The sequence below is a fragment of the Oncorhynchus gorbuscha genome, linkage group LG05 (assembly GCF_021184085.1).
Source record: "Oncorhynchus gorbuscha isolate QuinsamMale2020 ecotype Even-year linkage group LG05, OgorEven_v1.0, whole genome shotgun sequence".
NCBI classification, from domain to species: Eukaryota; Metazoa; Chordata; class Actinopteri; order Salmoniformes; family Salmonidae; genus Oncorhynchus; species Oncorhynchus gorbuscha.
The window spans coordinates 70,004,510-70,029,039 of record NC_060177.1 but is presented as its reverse complement, the minus strand read 5'-3'; the positions used below and the strand labels follow the sequence as shown (position 1 = coordinate 70,029,039).

The following is a 24,530-nucleotide window of genomic DNA, read 5'->3' as shown; positions in this document are numbered from 1 at the left end:
ACAGTATTTAGCTTGTCGTTGGTCTCATAGTAACTCAACATTGTCAGAAGAGTTTGTTTTTTTAAGTTACTTTTGAGCAACTGGTTGTGGCTTCCCTTGGTGATTTGATGTCTGTTCTAGTTGCACAATTCCTATGGTGTTTATTCTGGAAGACCACACGCCCAACATGGAAAGGAAAGAAAAGGACATTTTAAACCAGCTGGCAATTATCATTGCCGGGCCACTCATCCACATCGCTCCGGCCAAACGGCACGCCCACTAACGTTTCTTCACCACAATGAGTCTGGATTTGCTTCTACTCCGACGACTTCTCGAATGCAAACCAATCAAACCGTTCTGATTGGTCCCAGAAACCGATGGGTTGAATGAGAGCTGGCCTAAATGAATCATGAATCATGCATCACGCAATTTTGACGTAAGCACAAACAACTTCTAGGATGGTGCTGTAGGTTCAGATGGATCGATCGATAGAGCTGAATTAAATTCAGTATGAGTCAGGCAACAATTATCCTGCAATTCAGAATAGCAAGATCACCAGCAATGCTATTGAACTGCATATGGGCCCCTTGGGAACACTGGTTGAATGATATCAGATGTATTCTCATCAGGTGGAGTCTTGTAATGTGAACCTGATTTAACGCTGTTAATAAAACATGTCATTTAATGAAAGCTGGCCCCACCACTGCAGTGGGGCGTGTGAGAGGATAGATGAATGAATCTGTGGAGGCCTGGGAGAGCTTTAGAGAGACAGGTTCATTGAATGTGCTGGAAAATAATTGATTGTTAAAGTTAAAAAGGCGCAATTATTAATGAATTAAGTTAAAAAGGTGCAATATGCAGACATCGCTCCGACATTTTCTGGTGGCTAAAATTCTAATAGTTCGCCTAATTTCAGTTTATGTGCCAAAACAAGCAAGCAAAACAAGTATAGACAATCATTGTACCATCTAAACCACTGTGAAATATATTTTCAATAGCCCAAAATATTGTATTTTCAACTGTTTGAAGCTGGTGTACAAAAACGAAAGTAAAAGACGCAAAAACTAAACTTAAGAACAGGAAGCATAGAAATAGCACACATAGAACAGATCTACCGCTTCTTTCATACTTGCGTTAAATGAGAATGATCTGTAACTCACATTTCTATGTGAATTTGGTCAGGCCGCCCAAAGAGTTACATATTACAGCTTTAAAATCATGTTGCACCTGATCTCATCCGACAGGCAGACTGTGTCCCATTAATCATCATAGCAGCAACACACACACAATCAATTTCCATTTCCCCCTTTCTAAATGACACTTATCTCAGCACATTGTAAAGTCATTTTCTGGAGCATTCAATTGGAGAGGAACATGCTGGACTAGTGATGTCTTTGAGTTGAAAACGGCTGCTAAAACCTTCAATTATATTTTTCCTCTATCATTGTAATTAGTACACAGCCATGTAAACAATCTTAGCCTCAACACTGAACTAGACATGTACAGCACTACAATTTATGGTGTTCTCCCTCAGGCACAGCATAACCATTCAAACCTTTAAATGTATGTTTTTTTTACCTTCTGTGAAATAGATTATAAATATCTTAATTGTTGCCCATGTCAATGGGTGTTGGTGAAAATTCGAGGGAACATCTAAAAAGTCAAACATCTTTCACAGTAAAAGGGTGAATAGAAAACGAGGCTATTTTTTGCTGTCCTCATCTCCTTTGTACTGAAAATGACTGTTCTTCTGTGTGTGGGAGTGTAGCTACATTAGTGTAAAAGGGTAAATGCAGTGTGTGTGTGCTTATGTTACCTATTCGTATTTGGGGAAAAAGGGAGAGAGGGGGAGGTTGTCGTGTTAGTCGTGACCTCCCACGTCTCTCCCTCTGGATTGTGTCTTTTTGCACACGCTTTGAGGGAATAATACCATTATCCATCAACAGGAGAGGGAGGTGAGGGGGTGGGGGATGTTAATGTTAATGTGAGGAAATTACTGCTGGGAAATCATCTAAACAGCAGATTGAAACTGGATTTGATACCATTGTTTCTCAACCACTGTGGAGGTCAAGCCAGCTATGTTCAAAGCAGAAAGAAAGGTTGTCATAGATGTTGAAAATGCATTCCTTTTAAAGAGCAATGGCTCTAATTCTAGAGTGTTATGAGAATTCTGATATATTTTCAACCACCCAGCACAGTACAGTGGTGGCACATGTAAACTCTACATCCTTTTGTGCACTGTGTTAGTGTTAATGTATAAGACTGGGGTGTTACTGTGGTTTTGTGCTGAGTAATGATGACGCAGTCCTGTAGTTGTGTGTGGAACGATGCCAAGGATTCCCAATAACATATTACCATGAAGACCATCTTAATTCCTTACATTCAGGGTATTGTGTGTGTGGTAATGCGGGTGTTGGTGTAAATGCATGTGTTTTTGCATGGATGGATGGATGCATGTGTGTGTGTGTGTGTGTGTGTGTGTGTGTGTGTGTGTGTGTGTGTGTGTGTGTGTGTGTGTGTGTGTGTGTGTGTGTGTGTGTGTGTGTGTGTGTGTGTGTGTGTGTGTGTGTGTGTGTGTGTGTGTGTGTGTGTGTGTGTACACATGCCAATGGTGGTGGTAATGTGTGTGTGTGTGTACGCACATGTATGTGTGTGTGTAAGATTTGGTGTGCTGCAGTGAATGCCTTTTTTATGGGGGTGTAGCTGTGCTGTGAGACCCAGAGGGTTAGTGTTTTGCCCATGCCATTGGAAATCTCATTACCGGGATTATGTACATAATTGACTAAGTTTATGGATGACTGAGTCGAGTAGCGCTCTGCATCTCTGAGGCCTGAGAGAGAAGGAGAAAGAGAGAAGAAAAGAGACCTGAGAGTGAAGGAGAGAGAAGGGAGAGACCTCAGAGAGAGACAGAAGGAGAGAGACCTGAGAGTGAAGGAGAGAGAAGGGAGAGACCTCAGAGAGAGACAGAAGGAGAGAGACCTGAGAGTGAAGGAGAGAGAAGGGAGAGACCTCAGAGAGAGACAGAAGGAGAGAGACCTGAGAGTGAAGGAGAGAGAAGGGAGAGACCTCAGAGAGAGACAGAAGGAGAGAGACCTGAGAGTGAAGGAGAGAGAAGGGAGAGACCTCAGAGAGAGACAGAAGGAGAGAGACCTGAGAGAGAAGGAGAGAGAGAGAGAGACTTGAGAGAGAGGAGAGAGAGACCTGAGAGAGAAGGAGAGAGAGACCTGAGAGTGAAGGAGAGAGAAGGGAGAGACCTCAGAGAGAGACAGAAGGAGAGAGACCTGAGAGAGAAGGAGAGAGAAGGGAGAGACCTCAGAGAGAGACAGAAGGAGAGAGACCTGAGAGTGAAGGAGAGAGAAGGGAGAGACCTCAGAGAGAGACAGAAGGAGAGAGACCTGAGAGTGAAGGAGAGAGAAGGGAGAGACCTCAGAGAGAGACAGAAGGAGAGAGACCTGAGAGTGAAGGAGAGAGAAGGGAGAGACCTCAGAGAGAGACAGAAGGAGAGAGACCTGAGAGTGAAGGAGAGAGAAGGGAGAGACCTCAGAGAGAGACAGAAGGAGAGAGACCTGAGAGAGAAGGAGAGAGAGAGAGAGACTTGAGAGAGAGGAGAGAGAGACCTGAGAGAGAAGGAGAGAGAGAGAGAGACTTGAGAGAGAGGAGAGAGAGACCTGAGGGAGAGAGAGAGAGATTAGTAGAGAAAGAGATATGGGAGAGAAACCTGAAAGGAGAGAGAGACATGGAAGAGAGAGAGAGACCTTAGAGAGAGGAGAAGAGAGTGTATGAGAGGTAGCTGTGGGGTGACCTTGTAGGAGAGAGCTGAGAGAGAGAAGGAGAGAGGCTCATAATGTTGTGGCCTACAATAGTCCTTTATCTGACTTTGCTTTCACTTTGGTCACAACTGAGTGACTCAGGTAAACTGCAGAATAGTGAAACTGCTGCAGCACAACCATTTTTTTTAAATAACCATTTGAGAGACAATTAAACACTTTTCAGTTCTCAGAAACAGCCCTTCAACACTCTGCTACTTGTCAATGGAAGCCAGACCATTCCATGTAAGGCTTGTTCATAGAAAAAAGAACAGCACGAAAACAAATCAATTGACCGCAATCATGTGACAGCACTTGAAGGCACTAGGAACAAGGGAAAGTGTATCAGCTGGAAACAACAGCAGTGTGTAGCCCCCACCCTCTCCAACTTAGGGCACTAGTGAAAAGTAGTGCATTACAGTGAATAGGGTGTCATTTGGGACACACAATATAACTTCCCACCAGAGCACTAGTAGTGTAAGAAAAGGTAGCAGTATCCTGTAGTATGATGAGATCTCTGCAGGCTGATTCAGTCTTTAGTATCTAGCCGTGTGTTTGTCATGGGGTTTTAGGACACATTAGGAGCTGCCGAGTGTTGAAGGCATATGAGAAGTTACCTAAAGAGATTTAGTGGAGTATTAAACACCAATGAGGTGGTAGATGTGTGGTAATCCATCATTATGTTTTTTTGTATTAGACAATGGATTACTCCTCAGGATCACTGTTGGCGGGCACTGCGGCAGTTTAGGAAAACATAAAAACCATTGAAACGTGCTGGAGTATGCAAGGCACACTCAGAGAGAAAGAGAGGGGGGAGAGAGGGATTGGAAAGAGAGGATAGAGAGAGAGAGGACAGAGAGGGAAAGCATTGAGGGGGAGGATAGAGAGGGAGAGCACTGAGAGAGAGGAGAGAGAGAGATAGGATAGACAAAGAGCATAGAGAGGACAGAGTGTGTCAGGAAGAATGAGAGCAGAGTGGGTCTACTGACATGCCTTCACAGGGACATCTGTAGATCTGATAGCAGAGCATTCACAGTGACTCTCTAAGTTTCCCAGATTGTATGTGTAGCCATCCTCTATAGCCACTGCAAAATAGAGAGAAACAGTGGCTTTTGAAACCGATCCTCCCTGTGTGTGTGTGTGTGTGTGTGTGTGTGTGTGTGTGTGTGTGTGTGTGTGTGTGTGTGTGTGTGTGTGTGTGTGTGTGTGTGTGTGTGTGTGTGTGTGTGTGTGTGTGTGTGTGTGTGTGTGTGTGTGTGTGTGTGTGTGTGTGTGTGTGTGTGTTCATCTGGATGTGACCAGCGCCCTCAACTTAAATGGACCCCCACTGTGTCAGGTATCGTTGCCTTCAACGTCTACAGTGCAGTCAGTGTTTGTACAAGCAGGCGTTTCAGTGGCTCAGTGCAGCCGACTCACATCCTCCATGCTGCCACTTCAGAAGCCCCTCACTGACGTCACCCACACCCCTGACATAAATCATGGCTAGCTGTAGCTTTGTCCCGTTACGTTAGAGCAAGAAGGAAAAGCTAATTATGTTTGATCAAGAATAACATCCCCAGACAGAGAGAAGGAGAGGGGGAGAGTAAAAGGTGGGTGGGAGAGATATTGAGAGATAGAGGAAAGAGAGACAGACAAAAAAAGAAAGAAGCAGTGAAAGGGAAAGAATGGTTGAGCAGAGAGAGACAGGCATGTTGAGAGAGAGAGAGAGAGAGAGAGGGAGAGGGAGAGAGGTGTAGAGAGAGAGAGACAGGCGTGTTGAGAGGGAGAGAGAGAGAGGTGTAGAGAGAGAGAGAGAGGCATAGAGAGAGAGAGAGAGAGGCGTAGAGAGAGAGACACAGGTGTAGAGAGAGAGAGAGGCGTAGAGAGAGAGAGAGAGAGAGCGAGAGAGAGAGAGAGAGAGAGAGAGAGAGAGAGAGAGAGAGAGAGAGAGAGAGAGAGAGAGAGAGAGAGAGAGAGAGAGAGAGTTTGAGGAATAAACAGAGGAAAGGCCATTTTCCTTCATCTTTATTGATATGTGCAGCTTATTTCCAGCGTAGCAGCATCGTAAATCACAGCCTTCTATCTCCCGCCGACATACCTTCATTCCTTAAATATCCCTATGTGTTTGTCCATGTGCCTGTGAGTATGTGTGTGTGTGTGTGTTTGTCTTTGAGTGCACATGTGTGTATCCCTGTGGTTTACAGGCCAACATTAATCACGTAAACTGTCCCTCTCTCAGTCTGCAGCCGCTTAGAGAGATTACATTCCTTCATGTGCCAGCAGGGCAAACTGGCACCTTCACCCAAGGTCACAGCGAAACCTTCGCTTCCACTGGTTGTACTCGTCCAACCTGGATTTCTGCAGATGAGTTTTAACATTGTGTCTTAATAATATACCACATTCAGACACATTATAACCATCTAATCATTTAGTAGGTTTAGTTACAAGCATTTCACTACACTCGCAATAACTTCTGCTAACCATGTGTACGTGACCAACAAAATTTGATTTGATTTATTGGTATAATGGCCCAGACCATAGCTGAAGCATAAAGACCCACCGTAGTGTGGTATAATGGCCCAGGCCATGGCTGAAGCCTAAAGACTCACCATAGTGTGGTATAATGGCCCAGGCCATGGCTGAAGCCTAAAGACTCACCGTAGTTTGGTATAATGGCCCAGACCATAGCTGAAGCATAAAGACCCACCGTAGTGTGGTATAATGGCCCAGACCATGGCTGAAGCATAAAGACTCACCATAGTGTGGTATAATGGCCCAGGCCATGGCTGAAGCATAAAGACTCACCATAGTGTGGTATAATGGCCCAGGCCATGGCTGAAGCATAAAGACTCACCGTAGTGTGGTATAATGGCCCAGGCCATGGCTGAAGCATAAAGACTCACCGTAGTGTGGTATAATGGCCCAGGCCATGGCTGAAGCCTAAAGACTCACCATAGTGTGGTATAATGGCCCAGGCCATGGCTGAAGCATAAAGACTCACCATAGTGTGGTATAATGGCCCAGGCCATGGCTGAAGCATAAAGACTCACCATAGTGTGGTATAATGGCCCAGGCCATGGCTGAAGCATAAAGACTCACCGTAGTGTGGTATAATGGCCCAGGCCATGGCTGAAGCATAAAGACTCACCGTAGTGTGGTATAATGGCCCAGGCCATGGCTGAAGCATAAAGACTCACCGTAGTGTGGTATAATGGCCCAGGCCATGGCTGAAGCATAAAGACTCACCGTAGTGTGGTATAATGGCCCAGGCCATGGCTGAAGCATAGATCTCTCCAATCATCCAGAACATGCACAGCCAGCTCAGGTGCTCCCCTCTCTTCTCTCTGGACAGCACCTCCGCAAAAAAGGAGAAGACTATAGGCACAACCCCCCCTGTTCTGAAGGAGACACAAGGACAGGACACTGAGTAGGGACACAGATTCTGCAGAGGGCAACATTCTATCAACCCCTAGAAATTATTTTATGTAAATTATTCTAACTTAACTATAGTACATATTGCTGCATGTTAAAGATTTTGTGGCGCTTCTATTTTCTTGGAGGAACCTTTTGTATTTTTCAGATGTGACACAGCTTTCAAACTGTGGTTAAATGTTTACTACTGGAAAAGTAGACAATAGGAACAAACACTGGTACAATGTTCCTCAAAATAAGCCAACTTTGCCAAAAGGGCAATTCCTTGGCTTTCCAGTTAACCATTAGGCTTAGAGCCAGTCCTCCGAGACTCCAACACCTGCTAGCTCCCAGAAGGCAGTTTGCCTGGCAAACCTTTTCGATTACTCTGAGTCTCTCTGTGGAGAGGGGCGGGGAGGCAATTAGTAAATGAGCTCTTGACAGGGACCGTTACATCCCTCCCATGTTTTCTCTGGATAAATCAATGCTCTGTTCTTACATTCCCAGACATGTGAGGCTAGAGACCATGCAGCCAGTGAACAACAGTATGGACATTCAGAAACAGTGCTGTACAGTAAGTAGTAGCCTGTTTGGTCATCCTGAACTCTTGCTTATTTTCACCGTGTAGCGAAACAGAATGTAAGCTTGCGACATCAGAATGGTTGTACCAGGCTAGTACAGTAGTTTCCAAATAACATTTCACTTGTCCATCATAAAGCTGCCTTTAACTGCCAAGTGCTACTTTTTAGACAATCATTTATCACAGAGCCTTTCACTTAAGGCCAACAAGACTGAAACAAAAAGGACAGAATGTTGTCATTTCATGATAAAATGGACAATATTCAGTCCCCCTATGATATAAGGCATGGGTTGGATTTCATAAAAATGTATATAATACAAATAAAAAACATGTTTGTTGAGATATTGCTTGTATCATTCTTGTGCATTCTTTTTTTTCAATGAATGTGATAATTGAGGGAAATTATTTCCTGCAAGTTGTTTTAAAAGAACATTGTAAAGTATTTTACCAGCAATGTTGAAAGCACTAATCCACTCCAAGTATAAGATGCACAAACCTCTCTGCAAAGACACACCTCAATGAAACAAAGTTTTAATTCCCTGTATTGAATCCATGTTATCACTGGTATAGCCTAGTTGGTGTAAACTAAAGGCTTTCATTATGGATGTTAGGAGCACACTGACAATACTTACAGACCCGGGGATGTTTGACACATTGATTAGTCACACAATCCTATTCCTAGACAGGAGAGATGAAAACCTCTAGCGATTACATGGATGAAATATCAGACGGGGAGTGAGAACATGTTGACAGAGTCATTTACAACTATACTGAACAAAAATATAAATGCAACATGCAACAATTTCAAAGATTTTACTGAGTTACAGTTCATATAAGAAAATCAGTCAATTGAAATAAGTTAATTGGCCCCTAATCTATGGATTTCACAAGATTGGGAATACAGATATGCATCTGTTGATCACAACAACTCTTTTTAAAGGTAGGGGTGTGGATCAGAAAACCAGTCAGTATCTGGTGTGACCACCATTTGCTTCATGCAGCGAGACACATCTGTTACATCTGCTCCTGCCACACCCTCTGCTGCTCATCCTGTGTCTCCTTGACCTGCCACCACTCCCCCTGTTCTCTCCCTCTCCCTTTGTGTGTGTGTGTGTGTGATTGTGTGGGCGGAGACAGGTGTGCTGGAGTCAGAGCAGATCCCCACCAGCTGCAACCTGTTCCATAATCAATACCTCTACAAATACTCAGTCCTGCCACTTCCACACTGCCAGATTGTAATATCTGCTCAGTCAGTCTACTGTTTTAGCCGTTTGTTACTATTAAGATTCTGTTATCCTGTTGTGCCTGTTTTCCTTGCCTGACACGGTTTTCCGCTCTGCTACAGTTCTGCCCGCTCTGACTCTGGTTCCGGTCTCCAGTCCCGCGTCTCCACATCCTGCTACTCTGTCCTGGATTCCCCACTCTACTGCTCCCTTGGATTCCCCTCTGGACCTGCTTACCCTGACCCAACCCCTCTCGCTCCAGCTTCAGCCCCCTGCTTTATCCCAGTCTCCTCGTCTGAGTCTGCTCTTGGGTTTCCCTGTTCCACTCCACGTAACAACATCAGGTTGATCAGGCTGTTGATTGTGGCCTGTGGAATGCTGTCCCACTCCTCTTCAAAGGCTGTGCGATGTTGCTGGATATTGGCGGAAACTGGACCACGCTGTCATACATGTTGACCCAGAGCATCCCAAACATGCTCAACAAGTGACATGTCTGGTGAGTAAGCAGGCCATGGAAGAAATGGGACATTTTCAGCTTCCAGGAATTGTGTACAGATCCTTACGACATGGGGCTGTGCATTATCATGCTGAAATATGAGCGGATGGAGGCGGATGAATGGCACGACCATGGGCCTCAGGATGTTGTTACATAGCTCTGTCCATTCAAATTGCCATCGATAAAATGCAATTGTTTTCGTTGTCCGTAGAGTATGCCTGGTCATACCATAACCCCACCGCCACCATGGGGAACTCTTAACAACGCTGACATCAGCAGGCCACTTGCCCACATGACACCATACATGTGTTCTACAGTTGAGGCCGGTTGGACATACTGCCAAATTCTCTAAAGCGACTTTGGTCCAGAAATGAACATTTAATTATCTGGCAACAGCTCTGGTGGACATTGTTGCAGTCAGCATGCCAATTGCATGCCCCCTCAACTTGAGATGTCGGTGGCAATGTGTTGTGTGACAACTGCACATTTTAGAATGGACTTTTATTGTCACCGGCACAAGGTGCACCTGTGTAATGATCATCCTGTTTAATCAGCTTCTTGATATGCCACACATGTCAGCTGGATGGATTTTCTTGGCAAAGGTGAAATGCTCACCAACAAGGATGTAAACAATGTTGTGCAAAACATTTATGAGAAATAATCTTTCTGTGCTTATGGAACATTTCTGAGCTCTTTTATTTCAGCTCATGAAACATAGGACCAACACTTTACATGTTGCATATATTTTTGTTCAGTGCACATATTCATTAAATAAACCAAAACAGATGAATTACAACATAAGATAATGAATTAATGATGATCTACTGTGAAAGGAAGTCTATGGGAATTAAGGAGTTAAGAAAGTAGAACTGCAGGACTATTTGATGGAGTTGAAAGGATTCATCAAGGTGGTAGGTAGTTTTGTCCTAATTAGGCTACATAGCTAAGTCAGTTGTCTTGTTCATGTCACAACTCACAATACATGTTTGAATCTCCAGTGTCATTTGGAGTTTGCAGTGTCCTATTGTTTGTTTAATGTGCATTACTATGGTGATTCATTACTCCATTCTTTAAGACATAAGTAGCACATTGCACATTGCTTTCCATTCTTAGCCTGGTCTTTCAGACTCACCCAAAGCCTGCGATCACGCGGCAGAGCAGGAACATGCCGTAGCCCTGAACGAAGGAGGACAGGAAGGCGAAGAAGCCGTTCACACACATGCAGATGAGCAGACATTGTCTGCGGCCCACCTTGTCTGACATGCCCCCCCAGAAAAATGCCCCCACCATCATCCCCAGGTACACAATACTGCCTGCAAAAAGAGAGAGAGGGGGGAGACTTTAGATTTTAACCATGTCTATCTGCACAGCACAAAGCAATTATCAAAGCAGTTGTCTTTGGACCTTCAAATAATACTGAATTTTGTGAATTTTGACTGTGTAGTTAAGAGCAGCTGCGGTAGCTTTTAAAAGCTAATCCTAATGAACTCATATGGTCTAATGGATCCTTCAGCAGAACACAAGTTCAAAAATATATATCCCCTGCCATTTAATATGCAACGTCATAATCACTTCTAGTCCCTCTCTACCTGACATCAGATCCCTGCCAGGAGACATTGGGCACATCTCAAATGGCACCCTATTTTATAGTGCACTACTTTTGACCAGGGTCCATAAGACTCTAGTCAAAAGTAGTGCAATATATAGGGAATAGGGTGCCATTTGGAACGTACAGATTAATGGCTCGCACACATTCATGGCTCGTCAGAGTGGGCTAGCTGCTAAAGTGAAGGGTGTAAAAGTGTCACAGTAAAGTATGGAGCCCCATTAAGGCCCATTAGTGTTGATGATCGTTCATCAATAAGAACGTTTAATCACCAAATCTGTTGAATGACTCCATCTGTGTTGAATAATACATTTCACTTCTCCTGAGGGGATATGTTTAAGTGTTGTTTGGTAGAATAACAACTTAGTAAATCCAGCTCTATAATGTTAACTTTTGACTGTTAAAGCTATATCTCAAGCAGGAACAAGTTGATAAAGAACAACAAAGTATCTCTCTCGCCTTGATTCCACTTTTCTTCCAGTTTTGTGTTTAATTACTGCACATTCCAAGAGTACACTTCATAAATATTTACACTAAGAACTATACAATTCCTGTTCCATGTAAGAATGCTAAGGAACTACATGAAGATTTACAGGGTGGGGGGTCGCTTCCCGTAAAACGCAACCCATTCCTATTCCCACTGTGATGTGATGAGTAAATACATAATGGAATAGACCTGAACCCACTCGTGTAACATAAATCAATGGGATAAAGAGTGTGGTCAGTAATACAGGGTGACTTTAAAAAAGAAGCCTCTGCTCCCTTTTAATGTCTGTAATGTGGAGAGGAATCAATGCCCCAGACAAAACAGCATGGGGTTCCCACACTGATGATCATGATCTTGGTGTCTGACTGGAACACTATGATCCATTCTTCTGTATTATTAACACCAAAGTACTGTTACTGAACTCTGCTCTTCTCTAATCTTCACAAGAGAGTACTCTTCTCAAGCCTTCAAAGTACCCACCTTTAATTATATTGTCCTGGTATGGCCACATAGTCAATTTTGTATGGATTTCTAGGATTACTTTATTTAAAGGCTCAGTGCAGTCAAAAAACTGGATTTTTCTACTTAATATTTCCACACTAAAACATTAGAATAATACTGAGAAATTGTAAAAATTGCCAGAAATTTCAGCCTGTTTTGGTGGGATGGAGTTTTGGCCTGCCTGGTAAATGAGTTAATACACCAATAAGAGAGTTCCAAACCTCTCTGCCAATAACAACAGTTTTCAGTTTCCCCTCCCCACTCAGACCACTCCCAGACAGTCCTAGCAAAATTCTTGCTTGAGAAATTGCTCTTAGCTAAGAAGCTATTTTTGTTTATTTTGTACAATTTTAACTGAAAACAATCAGAGTAAGGTACTTAATTGTTACAGAGAAATTATTTGATATTAAGTTTTTTAAAACAGCATCATGGGACCTTTAAAGTGGAACTGACAGCATTTTAACAAGCCAGCACTTAGATATGGCAATTTTAACATTTTCACAAATTCACACAATGTTTGGGAATTACAGTACATTCGGAAAGTATTCAGACCCCTTTACGTTTTCCACATTGTGTTACCTTGCAGCCTTATTCTAAAAAAATATTTATTTTAAATCATCATCAATCTACACACAATACCCCATAATGAGAAAGGAAAAAAGGTTTTTTAGACATTTTTGCAAATGTAAAAAAAAAAGAACTATCACCTTTACACCTTTACATAAGTATTCAGATCCTTTACTCAGTACTTTGTTGAAGCACCTGTGGGCTCTGGCTGAGCCACTCAAAGACATTCAGAGACTTGTCCCGAAGACACTCCTACGTTGTCTTGGCTGTGTGCTTAGGGTCGTTGTTCTGTTGGAAGGTGAACCGTCACCCCAGTCTGATGTCCTGAGTGCTCTGGAGCAGGTTTGCATCAAGGATCTCGCTGTACTTTGTTCCTTTCATCTTTCCCTCGATCTTGACTATAGTCTCCAGTCCCTGCCACTGGAGAACATCCCCACAGCATGATGCTGCCACCAGCATGCTTCACCGTAAGGATGGTGCCAGGTTTCTTTCAGATGTGACTCTTGGCATAAAGGGAGAAGAGTTCAATCTTGGTTTCATCAGAGTCTTGGTGGTTCCAAACTTCTTCCATTTAAGAATGATGGAGGCCACTGTGTTCTTGGGGACCTTCAATGCTGCAGAAATATTTTGGTACCCTTCCCCAGACCTGTGCCTTGACACAATCCTGTCTCAGAGCTCTACGGACAATTTTTTTGACGTCATGGCTTGGTTTTTGCTCTGACATGCACTGTCAACTGTACCTTATATAGACAGGTGTGTGCCTTTCCAAATAATGTCCAATCAATTGAATTTACCACAGGTGGACTTCATACAAGTTGTAAAAACAGCTCAAGGATGATCAATGGAAACAGGATGCACCTGAGCTCAATTTCGAGTCTCATAGCAAAGGGTCTGAATACTTATGTAAATAAGGTATTTCTCTTTTTTTATTTTATATATATTTCAAATTTTTTCGAAAAACCTGTTTTCGCTTTGTCATTATGGTTTATTGTGTGTAGAGTGATGAGGACATTTTTATTTTATTGAGTCAATTTTAGAATAAGGCTGTAACGTAACAAAATGTGGAAAAGTGAAGGGGTCTGAATACTTTCCGAATCCACTGTACATAAGGTATTCGTGAAAACTCGATATCAACATAGATTGGGAAAGTGGCCATGTGTTTGGACAATTAATAGACACTGCAGTAAAAAAAACGAATAAAAACGTCCACGCAGACCGGTGCGCCATAGCCAATCAGAGCTACAGTAGGCCTATAAGCAAATAAGCCATTTACCACATGGGCCTGCCATCATTCACTTTGAACTGGACTGTGTGTTTACAGGCAGCAGCAACAGACTTTAGATAATTAGAACGCATTGGTCAAAAGCCACAAAATACACCTGAATGGATTTCTGAAAATATGTAAATATAACAGTCCTCTTACATTTGGGAACTTCACAGTTCTATTGATCAAACACTTTTGAACGGTAGGCTTTCTCTAACCTCAGTTATGCACATCAACAACAACAACGTAGACAACTAATGCTAGCCAGAGAAAGATGAGCTAAAATGTAATGAGGGAACATTAGATAAACCCACTCAAATGTTTTCAGCTAGTTGGAGTTTAAAATTGCACTGATAAACGATGGGGAATAGTAAGTAGCCTGCTCATCCTTCTGCAGCTTGCCTGCCAATGCATGCTTATCCCAACCCACATTTTGACAACTGAATGGGAATTTCTCTGCTTGCCCGCCCATTTGATATATGCCAAAACAAATTTGATTGACAACTAAGGGTGCGGTTGTGAATTGCCTCCATAGTGCGCTCTGTCATTCCTAAATTCAGAGCGTTATCAGATTGTCCATTAGTAAATTCAGAGATACTTCCAGACATAAAATGAGAGAACACCTCCCTCAGGCCATTTGACTTGCCCTAGCAGAGCTGGTTAGACTGTTTACATGGTATCTAGAGCATTAGTGACTAACTGTGCTGCTGATAACAATTTAATAACTTTTTTTGCCAACATTTACTCACACCGGACATATTCAACAAGTGTTAAACATTCATAAATTCCTCAGGTATTTTGGGGGCCTCTGGCACGCTAAGATGAGAAATCGGAGTAGATAGCCAGAGTGAATTTATAAACACAACATGGATAAGCCTTTCAAGTTCAGCATAACTAGCTAGCTCACAAAGCGATTCACATTTCTTGCTAGCTAACCAAATGACACCTGCATCTCTAGCAGCAGCAGCCAGCTAGCTAATGTTAGGCTCCGTGTTTTTATCTTGCTAAATAAATAGTTACATAAATAGATACGCTATCCTATTAGCCACATTATGACTAACTTGTGATCATTGCCCTTGCTAGTTTGATTGCATTGACATTCCCAGCCTTAGTTACATTTGTCAGTTTTGGTCGAAAATATTGTGTCATTGAAACTTTACTGAACAAAAATATAAACAGAACATGTTAAGTGTCATTCCCATGTTTCATGAGCTAAAATAAAAGATCTCAGAAGAAAAAGCTTATTTCTCTCAAATTTGGTGCACATATTTGTTTACATCCCTGTTAGTGTGCATTTTAGCCTTGTCAAGAAAATCCATCCACCTGACAGGTTGTGACATATCAAGAAGCTGATTAAACAGCATGATCATTACACAGGTACAACTTGTGCTGGGGACAATAAAAGGCCACTCTAAAATGTCTCAAGTTTTGAGGGAGTGTGCAATTGTCATGATGCCTGCAGGAATGTCCACCAGAGCTGTTGCCAGAGAATTCAATATGTATTTCTCTACCGTAAGCCACCTCCAATGTAATTTTAGAGAATTTGGCAGTACGTCCAACCGACCTCACAACCGCAGACCGCATGAAACCACCGGCCTCACAACCACAAACCAAGTGTAACAATGCAGGCCAGGACCTCCATATCTGGCTTCTTCAGAGGGGATGGGGGGGGGTGCAGAGAACTATTGTTATAAAGCCCTTTTGTGGGGGAAAACTCATTCTGATTGGCTGGGCCTGGCACCCCAGTGGGTGGGCCTATGACTTCCCAGGCCGACCCATGGCTGTACCACTGCCCAGCCATGTGAAATCCATGGATTAGGGCCTAATTTTTTATTTTATTTTAATTAATTTTTCACCTTTATTTAACCAGGTAGGCTAGTTGAGAACAAGTTCTCATTTACAACTGCGACCTGGCCAAGATAAAGCAGTGTGAATTAATTTTTTTCATTTTTTTTCAATTTTCCAATGAACTGTAACTCAACAAAATCTTTGAAATTGTTGCATGTTGAGTTTATATTTTTGTTATAAAAGAGTGCATCCTGAATGGGTGGAGGCAGCAAACAATGTTCCAGGCAGCGCGTGATTTACAACCTGATAGCAATATTTTTATACATCCAAGAAATGTATTAGCGAGTTATATTAATCGTGTATTGAACTGCATTCATATATTCTGCCAACAATACTTTCTGTATGTAATGGAATTATGAGTCAAACTGAACCTATTTTTAAAACCTCTTATGAAGTTGGTTTTGTTGCATATACTGGGAATTGAATATTTTGTTGACTAATATTATGATTGTCTGTTTGTTTCATATCTGCATAGTAGTTAAAATCCTGTCAGTTCCACTTTAATGCATTGACGTCCTGGTCAAGAGACTAGTGTAAATATGCTTTTCCTGAGGGCCTCCCTAGTGGTGCAGTGGACTAAGGCACTGCATCGCAGTGCTTGAGGCGTCGCTACAGACCCAGGTTTGTTCCCGGGCTGTGTCACAGCCGGCCGAGACCGGGAGACCCGTGAGGCGGTGCACAATTGACCCAGTGTGGTCCGGGTTTGTGGAGGGTTTGGCCTGCCGGGATTTCCATGTCCCATCGTGCTCTAGCGACTCCTTGTGGTGGGCCGGGCGCCTGCAAGCTGACCTCAGTCGCCAGCTGGACGGTGTTTCTTCTGACACATTGGTGCGGCTGGCTTCCGGGTTAAATGAGCAGTGTGTCCAGAAACAGTGCGCATGGCTCGAGACCTTCGCCTTTCTCGAGTCCGTAGGGGAGTTGCAGTGATGGGACAAGACTGTATTCTCCAAGTACATTTGTAATTAGATATCACAAAAAGGGGTAAAAGTACAACAACAACAAATATACAGTATAAATGCTTTTCCCTCAAACACGATTCCTCCGAAAGGAGTCAGAGGATTCAGACACCGTCCAAATACATCAGTTCAAGAAACAAACATAAACCTAGATACAGTATAAACAGATAAATCAACGAGTAAACATAAAATGGAGTCGAAAGGATAACTCCCTCATGACTACAGAGCTGTCATTTTAATTCTAAATGTCACTCACTATGACGATAAACAACAGATTGAAGATAGATTTGTCCATATTCCGCTTACACATGGTGTGATATAATTTAGCTTGAAGTTGCTTTTACACCTGCATTGTTTGCTGTTTGGGGTTTTAGGCTGGGTTTCTGTACAGCACTTTGAGATATCAGCTGATGTACGAAGGGCTATATAAATAAATTTGATTTGATTTGATTTGATTTGAAGCCATGATGTCTGGAATAAATCATTTAAATTCAGAGTATAGCAAGATACACCTAATTTGTTCTATGACTTGTAGTCAGGATCACTTTTATTCTCCAAGTACATTTGCACATACTCATAATTTGGTGATATTTTTATTTATTTATTATTTAACCTTTATTTAACCAGGTAGTCCAGTTGAGAACAAGTTCTCATTTACAACTGCAACCTGGCCAAGATAAAGCAAAGCAGTGCGACAAAAACAACAACACAGAGTTACACATAAACAAACGTACAGTCAATAACACAATAGAAAAATCTATGTACAGTGTGTGCAAATGTATAAGATTAGGGAGGTAAGGCAATAATAGGCCATAGAGGCAAAATAATTACAATTTAGCATTAACAATGGAGTGATACCTGTACAGATGATGATGTGCAAGTAGAGATACTGGGGTGCAAAAGAGCAAGAAGATAAATAACAATATGGGGATGAGGTAGATGGGTGTGCTATTTACAGATTGTCTGTGTACAGGTACAGTGATTGGTAAGCTGCTCTGATAGCTGATGCTTAAAGTTAGAGAGGGAGATATAAGTCTCCAGCTAAAGGGATTTTTGCAATTCGTTCCAGTCATTGGCAGCAGAGAACTGGAAGGAAAGGTGGCCAAAGCAGGAGTTGGCTTTGGGGATGACCAGTGAAATATACCTGCTGGTGCGCGTGCTATGGGTGTTGCTATGGTGACCAGTGAACTGAGATAAGCCGGGGCTTTACCTAGCAAAGACTTATGGATGACCTGGAGCCAGTGGGTTTGGCGATGAATATGTAGAGAGGGCCAGGCAACGAGAGCATGCAGGTTGCAGTGGTGGGTAGAATATGGGTCTTTGGTGACAAAATGGATGGCACTGTGATAGACTACATCCAATTTGCTGAGTAGAGTGTTGGAGGCTATTTTGTAAATGACATCGCCGAAGTCAAGGATCGGTAGGATAGTCAGTTTTACGAGGGTATGTTTGACAGCATGAGTGGAGGCTTTGTTGCGAAATAGGAAGCCAGTTCTATATTTCATTTTGGATTGGAGATGCTTAATGTTAGTCTGGAATGAGAGTTACAGTCTAACCAGACACCTAGGTATTTTTAGTTGTCCACATATTCTAAGTCAGTACTGTCCAGAGTAGTGATGCTAGTCGGGCTGGCGGATGCGGGCAGCAATCGGTTGAAAAGCATGCATTTAGTTTTAACAGTTTTAACAGCATTTAAAAGCACGGAAGGAGAATTGTATGGCATTGAAGATCGTTTGGAGGTTTATTAACACAGTGTCCAAAGAAGGGACAGATGTATACAGAATAGTGTTGTCTGTGTAGAGGTGGATCAGAGAATCACCAGCAGCATAAGCGACATCATTGATTTATACAGAGAAAAGAGTCGGTCCGAGAATTGAACCCTGTGGCACCCCCATAAAGACTGCCAGAGGTCTGGACAACAGGCCTTCTGATTTGACACATTGAACTCTATCTGAGAAGTATTTGGTGAACCAGGCGAGGCAGTCATTTGAGATACCAAGGCTATTGAGTCTGCCGATCAGAATGCAGTGATTGACAGAGTCAAAAGCCTTGGCCACGTCGATGAAGACGGCTGCACAGTACTGTCTTGTATCGATGGCGGTTATGATACTGTTTAGGACCTTGAGCGTGGCTGAGGTGCACCCATGACCAGCTCGGAAATCAGAGTGACTAGAGTGTCGCCCCTTTGGAGAGGGGCATGACCGCGGCAGTTTTCCAATCTTTGGGAAATCTCAGACGATACGAAAGAGAGGTTGAACAGGCTAGTAATAGGGGTTGCAACAATTTTGGGTTGATAATTTTAGAAAGAGAAGGTCCAGATTGTCTAGCCCAGCTGATTTGTAGGGATCCAGATTTTGCAGTTCTTTCAGAACATCAGCTGTCTGGATTTGGGTGAAGGAGAAGCGGGGGTGGGCTTGGGCAAGTTGCTGCAGGGGGTGCAGAGCTGTTTGCCGGGGTAGGGGTAGGGGTAGCCAGGTGGAAACCATGGCCAGCCATAGAAAAAAGCTTATTGAAATGATCGATTATCGTAGATTTATCGGTGACAGTGTTTCCTAGCCTCAGTGCAGTGGGCAGCTGGGAGGAGGTGCTCTTATTCTCCATAGACTGTTTGAAAAAAGCTAGCCTTAGCTTTCCTAACTGACTGTGTATATTAGTTCCTGACATCCCTGAAAAGGTGCATATCGCAGGGGCTATTCGATGCAAATGAAGAACGCAACAGGATGTTTTTGTGCTGGTCAAGGGCAGTCAAGGCTGGGGTGAACCAAGGGCTATATCTGTTCTTAATTCTACATTTTTTGAATGGGGCATGCTTATTTAAGATGGTGTGGAAAGCACTTTAAAAGAGAAACCAGGCATCCTCTACTGACGGGATGAGGTCAATATCCTACCAGGATACCCGGGCCAGGTCGATTAGAAAAGCCTGCTCGCTGAAGTGTTTTAGGGAGCATTTGACAATGATAAGGGGTGGTCGTTTGACCGCGGACCCATTACGGATACAGGCAATGAGGCAGTGATATCTGAGATCCTGGTTGAAGACAGAGGGTCTTAAGAGGGTGCCCATGGTTATGGATTTAGGGTTGTACCTGGTAGGTTCCTTGATAATTTGTGTGAGATTGAGATCTGTCCCAGTCTAGCTTAGATTGTAGGATGGCCGGGGTGTTAAAAACATTTCCTAGTTTAGGTCACCTAACAGTATGAACTCTGAAGATAGATGGGGGGCAATTCACATATGGTGTCCAGGGCACAGCTGGGGGCTGAGGGGGGTCTAAAACAAGTGGCAACAGTGAGAGACTTGTTTCTGGAAAGGTGGATTTTAAAAAATAGAAGCTCGAATTGTTTGGGCACAGACCTGGATAGTTTGACAGAACTCTACAGGCTATCTCTGCAGTAGATTTTGGTGACCTTCCTAAGCCAGGATTCAGACACTGCTAGGACATCAGGGAAGGAGGAGTGTGCTAAAGCAGTGAATAAACAAACTTAGGGAGGAGGCTTCTGATAACTTGCATGAAACCAAGGCTTTTTTGGTTACAGAAGTCAACAAATGAGAGAGCCTGGGGAATGGGAGTGATGCTGGGGGCTACAGGGCCTGGGTTGACCTCTACATCACCAGAGGAACAGAAGAGGAGTACGATAAGGGTACAGGTAAAGGCTATAAGAACTGGTCGTCTAGTGCGTTCGGAACAGAGAGTAAAAGGAGCAGATTTCTGCACGTGGAAGAATAGATTCAAGGCATAATGTTCAGACAAGGGTATGGTAGGATGTGAGTACAGTGGAGGTAAACCTAGGCATTGAGTGACAATGAGAGAGGTTTTGTCTCTAGAGGCACCAGTCAAGCCAGGTGAGGTCACCGCATGTGTGGGGGGTGGGACAAAAGGGCTATCTAATGCATATTGGGCAGGGATGGGGGCTCTACAGTGAAATAAGACAATAATCACTAACCAAAACAGCCGGGACAAGATAAAACAGACGGGACAAGATAGAACACACTGCTACGCCATCTTGGAATAAAAATGGGGACATCATCTGAGGTAATTTCTAATCAGCAAGCCATTCGGCCATCTTGAAGCCAACCACCGTCTGACGGGGCCACAGTGTCTCCTGACCCTCCTGTCTCAGCCTCCAGTATTTATGCTGCAATAGCTTATGTGTCGGGGGGCTGGAGTCAGTCTGTTATATCTGGAGTATTTCTCCTGTCTTATCCAGTGTCCTGGGTGAATTTAAGCATGCTCTCTCTAATTCTCTCTCTTTTTCTCTTTCTTTCTTTCTTTCTTTCTTTCGGAGGAGGAGGAGGAGGACCTGAGCCATAGGACCATGCCTCAGGACTCCCTGGCCTGATGACTCCTTGCTGTCCCCAGTCCACCTGGTCGTGCTTCTGCTCCAGTTTTAACTGTTCTGCCTGCGGCTGTAACGGATGTGAAACGGCTAGCTTAGATAGTGGTGCGCACTAAATAGTGTTTCAATCGGTGACGTCACTTTCTCTGAGACCTTGAAGTAGTAGTTCCCCTTTCTCTGCAAGGGCCGTGGCTTTTGTGGAGCGATGGGTAACAATGCTTCGTGGGTGACTGTTATTGATGTGTGCAGAGGGTCCCTGGTTCGCGCCCAGGTATGGGCGAGGGGACGGTCTAAAGTTATACTGTTACACGACTATGGAACCCGGACGTGCTACCTGGCCTAGACCTGCTGTTTTCAACTCTCTAGAGACAGCAGGAGCGGTAGAGATACTCTCAATGATCGGCTATGAAACGCCAATTGACATTTACTCCTGAGGTGCTGACCTGTTGCACCCTCTACAACCACTGTGATTATTATCATTTGACCCTGCTGGTCATCTATGAACATTTGAACATCTTGGCCATGTTCTGTTATAATCTCCACCCGGCACAAACAGAAGAGGACTGGCCACCCCTCATAGCCTAGTTCCTCTTAAGGTGTCTTCCTAGGTTCTGGCCTTTCTAGGGAGTTTTTCCTAGCCACCATGCTTATGCTTCTACACCTGCATTGCTTGCTGTTTGGGGTTTTAGTCTGGCTTTCTGACCAGCACTTTGTGACATGAGCATGTGTAAGAAGGACTTTATAAATACATTTAATTGATTGATTGTTGTGGGACGCACACCTTATAAAACAGTAAGATAAATAAAACAGTTGACTCTTGATGATACTGTGTAGTAGACCCTAAAGGACATCCAATTACCTCATTCATGTGTTGATCGCCGTGTGTTTTACTGCACAGCATCTGAAGTTGTGATTATCTCAGCACTGGTGACAGGAACACGTGAATCATGAAGAAAATAAATCTACAGTATCACCAAGTTGAAATGGTATAACGTTGAAATGGTATAATGTGGAATAAAATGTGATTTTCTGGGGGATTTGAATAATTTTATTTACACAACATGCCTACCACTTTGAAGATACAAAATATTTTTTATTGTTAAACAAACAAGACACTGAGAACTTGAGTGAACTATTCACTCCCGCAAAGTCAATATTTTTTTTGCCAGCTTCAAGTCTCTTGGGGTATGTCTCTATAAGCTTGGCACATCTAGCCACTGGGATTTTTGCCCATTCTTTAAGGCTAAACTGCTCCAGCTCCTTCATGATGGATGGGTTCTGCTGGTGTACAGCAATCTTTAAGTCATATGACAGATTCTCAATTGAATTTAGGTCTGGGCTTTGACTAGGCCATTCAAAGACATTTAAATGTTTCCCATTAAACCATTCAAGTGTTGCTTTAGCAGTATGCTTATGGTTATTGCCCTGCTGGATGGTGAACCTCTGTCCCAGTCTCAAATTTCTGGAAGACTGAAACAGGTTTCCCTCAAGAATTTCGCTGTATTTAGCGCCATCCATCATTCCTTCAATTCTGACCAGTTTCCCAGTCCCTGACGATGAAAAACATCCCCACAGCATGATTGGGTGGTGTTTGTGTTCTTGCTTTTAATATTAAGTTCTGCTTTTCTGATGCATCAAATACTTATGTCATGCAATAAAATGCTAATTAATTACTTAAAAATCATACAATGTGATTTTCTGGATTTTTGTTTTAGATTCCATCTCTCACAGTTGAAGTGTACCTATGATAAAAAATTACAGACCTCTACATGCTTTGTAAGTAGGAAAACCTGCAAAATCGGCAGTGTATCAAATACTTGTTCTCCCCATTGTATATATATACTGAGATCCTGTGACAGATCATGTGACACTTAGATTGCACACAGGTGGACTTAATTTAACTAATTATGTGATATCTGAAGGTAATTGGTTGTACCAGATCTTATTTATGGGATTCATAGCAAAGGGGGTGAATACATATGCACGCATCACTTCAAGTTTTTTTTTTTTTCATTACACTTGACCATTTTGGACTATTTTGTGTATGTCCATTACATGAAATCCAAATATAGATCCATTTAAATCGCAGGTTGTAATGCAACATAATAGGAAAAACATGAAGGGGGATAAATACTTTTACAAGCACTGTATATGCTATACAGCCACAAATAATATCCGTATGTCACACCCTGAACTGAGACATTCCTGTTTTCTTTATATTTTGGTTAGGTCAGGGTGTGACTAGGATGGTATGCTAGTTTTTGTATTGTCTAGGGTTTTTTGTATGTCTAGAGTTTTTGTAGGTCTAGGTGATTTGTATATCTATGGTGGCCTGATATGGTTCCCAATCAGAAGCAGCTGTTTATCGTTGTCTCTGATTGGGGATCATACAGTATTTAGGTAGCTATTTCCCTTTGGTGTTTGTGGGTTCTTGTCTATGTGTAGTTGCTTGGCAGCACTCATTTGTATAGTGTTAGTTAGTTCAGTGTTCATTCTTAATATAATAAAGAATGTATGCATACCACGCTGCGCCTTGGTCTGATCCTTATAACGAACGTGACAATATATTTATATTTAACTGTGCAGAATCTAGTCTACACACTATAGGTTCAATCCCCCTGACTGTCCTGAAGCTCTGTTTATGACCAGGCACATTGCAATGCATTGGTAGCATTGCCTTTAAATTGTTTAACTTGAGTCAAACATTTTGGGTAGCCTTCCACAAGTTTCCTACAATAAGTTGTGTGAATTTTGGCCCCTTCATCCTGACATAGCTGGTGTAGGCATCCTTGCTCGCACACACTTTTTCAGTTCTGCCCACAAATGTTCTATATGATTGAGGGCAGAGCTTTGTGATGGCCACTCCAATACCTTGACTTTGTTGTCCTTAAGCCATTTTGCCACAACTTTGGAAGTATGCTTGGGGTCACTGTCCATTTGGAAGACCCATTTGCAACAAAGTTTTATCTTCCTGACTGATGTCTTGAGATGTTGCTTCAATATATCCACATCATTTTCCTCCCTCATGAAGCCATCTATTTTGTGAAATGCACCAGTCCCTCCTGCAGCAAAGCACCCCCACAACATGATGCTGCCACCCCCGTGTTTCACGGTTGGGATGGTGTTCTTCGGCTTGCAAGCCTCCCCCTTTCTCCTCCAAATATAACAATGGTCATTATGGCCAAACCATTCTATTTTTGTTTCATCAGACCAAAAAGTACGATCTCTGTCCCCATGTGCAGTTGCAAACCGTAGTCTGGCTTTTTTATGGTGGTTTTGGGGCAGTGGCTTCTTCCTTGCTGAGCGGACTTTCAGGTTATGTCGAGATAGGACTCATTTTACTGTGGATATAGGTACTTTTGTACCTGTTTCCTCCAGCATCTTCACAAGGTATTTTGCTGTTGTTCTGGGATTGATTTGCACTTTTCGCACCAAAGGCCGTTCATCTCTAGGAAACAGAATGCGTCTCCTTCCTGAGCGGTATGACGGCTGCGT

The 24,530-nt window shown here is 43.0% G+C and overlaps 1 pseudogene; it reads right to left on the bottom strand.

Annotated features, from left to right (window-relative positions):
- Positions 1-24,530, bottom strand: part of LOC124036429 — a 90,781-nt pseudogene that overhangs the window by 8,055 nt on the left and 58,196 nt on the right.